General features: G+C 29.8%; 1 non-coding gene across 1 annotated transcript; it reads left to right on the forward strand.

Annotated features, from left to right (window-relative positions):
• Positions 1-6582: 6582 nt before the first annotated feature.
• Positions 6583-6928, forward strand: LOC111998658 (uncharacterized). Its single transcript, XR_010632808.1, has 2 exons — positions 6583-6690; positions 6898-6928. It is a non-coding gene; the product is annotated as an uncharacterized LOC111998658 (transcript).
• The last annotated feature ends 156 nt before the right edge of the window (positions 6929-7084 follow it).

Genomic DNA, 7084 nt, shown 5'->3' on the forward strand with positions numbered 1-7084 from the left:
TTGAAACTTAAATTTTGCCTTTATCCCACACACCACACTAGAACTTTGTAATGTTTACTCAAACCTATTAATTTAGGTTCTAGTGATCTTATCCAAGAACTCCTTTAATTTTAAATTAGGAATAATATGTCTACCATTTATATCTCTCAGTCCTCATAAAAACATAAGTCTTGAAACTGAGTAAGTGAGTAAGGACTTTGACCTTGCTAATATGTAAATCTCAAATATTTAACTTATAGGTTTTAGACTTTTAGTATTTGTCTTTGTTACTTTAATGGATGTTAATGAAATCGTTCTGTAACCCACCCCACCCCCCCCCCCCCCCACACAAAAAAAAAAAAAAAAAAAAACTTTACTTGGAAAGAAGGTAAAGTTTAATTTGCTTGGATCTGTGGGGCTTAGACCCTTGACCTAATTTGTTTCAATTTTTTGCCTAAAGATGCAAAAATTTTATAATCAGAATATGGTATTACGTAACTTGGTATCAATTTCAACAATTTTTCCTTTTCATCTCCTAATTTTTGCCCTTTTTTTTCATCTAAAAATAAGATTAGTCAACAAATTTAAATGACATGGTATTTTATATTTTTTAAAATTTTATAATACTTAATATGAACTAAAAAGTAAATCTACTTTAAATAAAGAATCATTTCCCAACCAAAAATAAAGTTGCAAATATGAAGACCAATTAGAAAGTAAGAAGCAAAGGGCATCTTATGGAATGATTTGCCTCTCTTAGCACTTCTAAACAATTTGAGGTTTCTTCCTTTAGTTTCACTCATATTTTACTTGGGAATAAAACGAAGGATAAACCAAGATAAAGGATCACGTTTTCATGCCCTCAAATAAACAAAAGAGTCTCCGATCTTTGGCAAATTTGTAATTATGACTTGGTCTATTAAACAATGAAGGATATTGGTTTAAATTGTTGGAAACTTGGACTCCAAGGCTTAGTAGGAGCCACCCATTTGGAAGCATTATTATAAGTTAGAATAGTAGGTTCTAAGTAACTAAATTTATAAAGTTTTTATTGTCAAATAAAAAAATTGGCTTTAAATCTTGCTTACATTAAATCAATTATTATTATCTTAATACAATTATAAAAATTAATCATCATAAAGCGGATATTATTATGTTCTAATATCCTATTCTATTTATAAACTAAAGGAAACCCAAATGAAGAATATCATCATAGCTGCTCTTAGACAAATAGGAACAACAAATATATTCTACTACAAAATTAAACAAATATATCTTGTAAAATTTTGTTTACAAAATAAATGGTAGTCATTGTTAATGCGCCTCCGGGCGCCAAATGTCATTATATGCGATTATAGAGCCTTCAACTTGACTACAGAATTACAAATATAGTGTACAAATTAATTAAATTTTAAATAAAAAATCTCTCTCTAGTTATGTGGTTTTTGGTGAATTAGGATCCATTTGGTAAGAGATTTCTAGTAAAAAAATATATGTGCGTAAAAAAATATGTGAAAATACGTGTAATGTTGTTTAAACACTGAAAACTGTTGTTTAAACAACAATAACAAACGGGCCTTAATAATTCTGCATCCATCTTGTAAAATCCAAATTCACCTTTTTATTATTTTTGCTTAAAATTAACATTTTCTTCTGGCATCATCGAATATTCAAGTCACAAAGGCTAAATGCTATTCTATCTTATCTTTTCTTTGAAAGAGTTGCATCTATTTTATCATAATTCATTTGCTTATTTTATGATTATGGGGTTCAACTCACTGGGGGCGCAAAATGAGAATTAGAGATCATACTGCCCATTGTTTTAATTATTTTTTTATTTTAAATATTTGCATCTTCAACGTAATTTTAGGTAAATTGAAGACCTCATTAACATGTCAGATTATTTTTAATATTCTTTTATTTCACAAATTGCTTATAATAATATACCCTTGATTGAATTTTCTTTTGCAATCTTCCGGAATATACCTATTGGTTTGTTTTTTTATGTGCCCAAAATTATTGTCATGTTAGCCTGTTAGGTCAACATTTAACCAAATAATGACCAAATTGTACGAAAATATATTTAAAATATGCCTGGGTTTTTGCTTTCTGGTGTCTAAACTAACCTTTTGGCAATATTATTAACTACTACCGAGTCAAAAAAAAAAGTCAACTTGAGCATTTATAATGTTAAGTTTGGTTGGAGTTAGTTTAACTCATATAGGGTTGAGCTTAGTTTAACTCATATAGGGTTGAGCTGATCCACTTAATTCATGTGCATGAGACCCACTTTCTGAGTCGTAAAAAATGCCCATGTATGCCTATGTCCTGTTGAAACCATTAAGCACGTCTAAGCAATTTCATCGAACTTTCAATTTTGAAGTACAATAATTTTCTTTGTCCAATTTGTCTAGTTCCATTGGTTGCCAATTCCTTCGTAAAAATACTTTCTAGAAGCTAATTACCTTCCAAATTTGTGGGATACTTGTCAAAATTGATAATGCATAATGAGGAAGGATGATAGCAACTCAAAATTTATTTATTTATTTTAAATTTGTTAGAAGGAAAGGTTTTTTGTAATCAAATAAGCGACAATCATTCTAAGTATGTGTTTGGATAGGACTTATATAGCGTTTGCGTTTTGCGTTGCGTTTTCCTCCCGTTTTTTTTTTTTTTTTTTTTTTTTTTTTTTTTTTTTTTTTTTTTTTTTTTTTNATTAAACAATTATCCTATATCTAATATCTTCCTATACCAAGGAACCAACCCAAGGGGCCACAATCTCTTTCTAAATTTTTTTTTCTAACATGTGCTAAACAAAAGGAAAGTTGGTGGAAATTTGTTTTTGATAACGAACCCATATATGGACAATATGAGAGTTGGTCGAATTGATTAGTAATATGTTGACAATTGTTTGCATAGTTTGCAACTGTTGTGACCCTCTTGTTGTTGACAAGTTCTATTTTGCGGTTCAAGACTTCATGTAATTCACACGGTCCATTGAATCGAGCTTTCTCTTTTGACGGTATTGCTAGTTGTAGAATAAACTCAGTCAACAACAGGGTTTAGCATGTTAGGTCAACCCTCAAGTGAGTCAGGTCCCAATCCATGGCCAATATATAACAACATATTAAATATACATACGTATTTTTTGGGAACTGAACTGAGTTAATGCTTATTAACAATTTGCCTTTTTTTGAAAAATTAAATAACTTATTCGCAATATTATTCAAAGCGATAAATACTATGAATTATGTTAATAGATGTCATATTTGTTAATAAATTATTTAATAAAGTTTTAATATCATTTTTATGAGAAATATAAAAAAGTAAAAAAAAAGTTATTAAAAAAATTGAATATAAATTCTCTGTATTACTTTTTTTATTTTATTTTATTATTCATTAATCTTAATTTTTTTCTTTTCATAAAAAGTTTTTAAATAAGTTAATGTCATTAGAGCATCGGTTAACTTTTTCATTGTAAATATAGAACATTTTTTCTATAGCATCATTTAAAAAAAGTAATTTCATGAATAAATTTTAGTTTTGTTGGGGTTAGTTTAGCTTGATGACTTGGGTTTATCCACTTGACTTTTTCGCCTTATCCACAGTATTGAGTCATATATTTATCATTTATGGAATTAAAAAGTGGGGTTAGATAATTGGAGTCATTGGACACAAGAAAGCACGTCCAGCAATTCCATGCATTTAATTAACAATGAGTCCAATGTCCACTGCACGCCTTTAGTTTTACACCTATTTCTTTGATTTCCAATTTCCCCAAAATCTCAGTGTTACCAAAAGCTTGTTCATTACCAATTGTCCCCAAGTCACATGCTGTGCAAAATTGCTGAGCCGCAGAGTTGCATGTGCTTGATTCCACTACAAAACATACTAACATAGTATTAAGCATCTTTCATTGAAGAGGATTAGAGTTGTAATGACTAGTCAGTGTAGTCACTCTCTTTATACTTTTCTATTTAGCTCTTTTTCTTGAGCAATAATAGATTAGGAGACCAAAACTGACCAAGGGATTCGAATCAAGCTCACAAAGTCTTAAAATTAGTTAATATATACACATCAATCCTGAGGAAAGTATATGATGACTTGACTCCTCTAAATAGAGTTTGAGTCGCATATATTCCAAGAGTCCCAAAGAAAGAAAAATCCAATAATTTTGGTTCCTCAATCATTATTAGTCTCTAAAATCTAAAACTTTTTATCCCATGGAATAGTAGCCGAGTATTTTCTGAAAATAAAAAAGGAGAAAAATAAAATAATTGGGCTTATTATTATTGGGAATGATTGGGCTAAGTGACCTGCTGTTTAGCTGACAATTAAGCAGGCCCGTTCATTCAAGTGGCCCGCCTCGGCTAGGATTTCTTTTGCATCATTTGAGATGGATTTGGGTGCGAGAGGCAAAGCCTAAAACTAATTAAATCCAATGAACTATATAGCAAATTAGCAATAGAAGATGTTTTCAATTTCCCTTATTGCTATTGGGAGTGAAAAGACTTTCCCATAATGCTAATGCTTTGCTTGTTTTCAGACTCATTTGATTATTTTTTAGGATGATAAGAATTTAAAATGCGTTCGCTCACGATATATGTGATATGATAAAAAATAAAAGTTACTTTTCGTGAAATATCAAACTAACTAATTTTTTTTTTTTTTTTTTTATCTTCTTTCATTTCTATATAATATCTATCTGCATGGCACATATACATTAATTAATTCTTTTTTTCTTTAGTTCTAATCTACTGGCTTGTCTTTGTGCATTTCTATTTTATATAAGAGATGCAATTCTTTGAAAAAAACCAATAAATCCTATGCAACTTTTCTTCCATAAAAGTGTCTTCTTCTTATTCTTTTTTAGTTTTTTTATTTTTATTTTTATTTTTTATTACTTGCTATAATATAAATTTGAATGCAAATGAGTTGTATATTGGCATGGTTGTGAACCTTCCAATAATGATAATTCATGATTTTTGTTTATGCCATTCATATTCATTTATCAGCCTACTAAAAAGGCCTTCTCCATTATATACCTATATTGTTAGAGATATCTGTTATTGTTAATTGTTCATTGTATTACAAGTATACTAAGATTTTAGCCTGAATAAAAAAGAAAGAAGGGTATTACTAATACTAAAATACTTTTTTTTTTTTTTAATTTTAAATATACTTATTCTACAAACCTAACTTGTATCATATTTTAGGAGTAGTTTAATGTTAGTCCAAAGTTAGTTTCTCTATATTTATTCTTGATGGGCTCCTTATAACAAATATAATTCAACATATCTCATTCACAGCTGATTTGACAACTGAATAAACAACATTCTATTAAACGTTGACCACAATTGTGAAATTGGACGGATATATTATTGGATTAGACAATGGATACCATACATTATAGTTAACATAATTAATAATAACTTTCTCAATCATCAGGAATTTTAAGATTTAGTAGCATTGCTTGGTCTTTCCATAAAGATAACCTAGATTGAATCTCTCAATCCCTACTTGTTGTAAATAAAAAAATCAAAATCAATTTATAATCAAATGGTAATACAATTTGTATTACATTTGATTTAACACAGCTCGTATTTCTTAGCCTAACATGTGTGCTATTTCATTTGTGATGGAAAGCCTTAAGAAGTTCCAGAAAATATAAGTCAATATCCCAATTTGAAAAGCAACAATTAGATGAAGCAATCAACCTTACTGGTTGCTTTATATGACAATAATCCTTCTGTTTGACCAAGAATCAATGACCTGCTTGCACTGGAGAGGGATCTTCAATTGGACCACATGAATTTATCAACTTCTGCATTAACACTTGTCAACAAACATTAACTAAGAATTATTATTGCAAGACTGTGACATTTCCATATGCAAAAGTACTAGCAATTACATGTCTCACATACTAACAGAAACAAATACAATACACTATTCCAACTGACCAGGAGCCTCTTATAAGTTGAGACTTAGCACTGATAACCATGTTTAAGGTACCACTGGTAACTCATTCAGCCAAAAAAAGAAAAAAAGGGTACCACTAGTAACTTTAGTGACAGAAGAGAGACCTCTCAAAACAGACACAACTGCACACTGGAAAAGAATGAAATTAGCACAAGGAACCCATAAACTAGACCTGGAGACATAGAGAGACAAATACACAAAACTCAAAGCATACTTCGTATTCTTTATTTTACCCGTTGAGCTTATTGAAACTCACAAATATTCTTTATTTATTTTTTCTTTTACCACTCAAATCGCTCTCTCTAACTTTCATTTAAATTATTATTATTATTATTATTATTATTATTTTTTGTGTTTACAATCTAGCTATATTAAACTATTAGAGAATAGAGATGTCAATTTACTGTACCTAGATGTTAAAAAATTATAGATTTGACACATGTGATGTGATCAGATTTTTTTTTAGTGATTTGGGTACTAAAATAAAATAGGAAGAAAACAAAACATTAATAAAATTGCACTAGTATTTAGCTGGAGGGGCCCAATTTAATTTAAACAATTGCTTCTGTACAAGTCCCAGGCCCAGCCCAAAGCATCCAATCATATCCTACCACAATTGTTAAAAAAAAAAAAAAAAAACAAAAACAAAAAACAAAGGAAGAGAAGGGAAATGCTTCTTCGGCCCACTACACGACCCCTCTGTCTTTCACTCTGCTTCCACTCTAAAGCCAGGTACTTAAATCTGTTGCTACATATATTTCGTGTAAAATTCAAAGTTTCTGTTGGATTGCTCATATCTTTTAGTATGTACACAAAATTTTGTGCAACCCATCAAAAAAAATAATTTCGTGCAATGTTTATTAGTCCCTATTCCTAACAAATTCTAATGTCAATGCACTAATTGTGCACTCCACACTTTTTTTCCTTCTCTGAATTTAGGAGGAGCTATAGACCAAAGTGCTTAAGCAAAGACATGGGTCGGGTCGAATTGGATTCCAAAGCTAAAAGGCAAGCTGATTTTCGATTATGCAACGTGTCCAGGTACATATTTTTGGGTCACTTATGTTTTTGTCTATGCAGTCTTATAGTTATCAAAGATTTTAAAGGTTTTTTTTTTTTTTTTTTG

Source organism: Quercus suber, unplaced genomic scaffold, assembly GCF_002906115.3.
Source record: "Quercus suber isolate HL8 unplaced genomic scaffold, Cork oak 2.0 scaffold_320, whole genome shotgun sequence".
NCBI classification, from domain to species: domain Eukaryota; kingdom Viridiplantae; phylum Streptophyta; class Magnoliopsida; order Fagales; family Fagaceae; genus Quercus; species Quercus suber.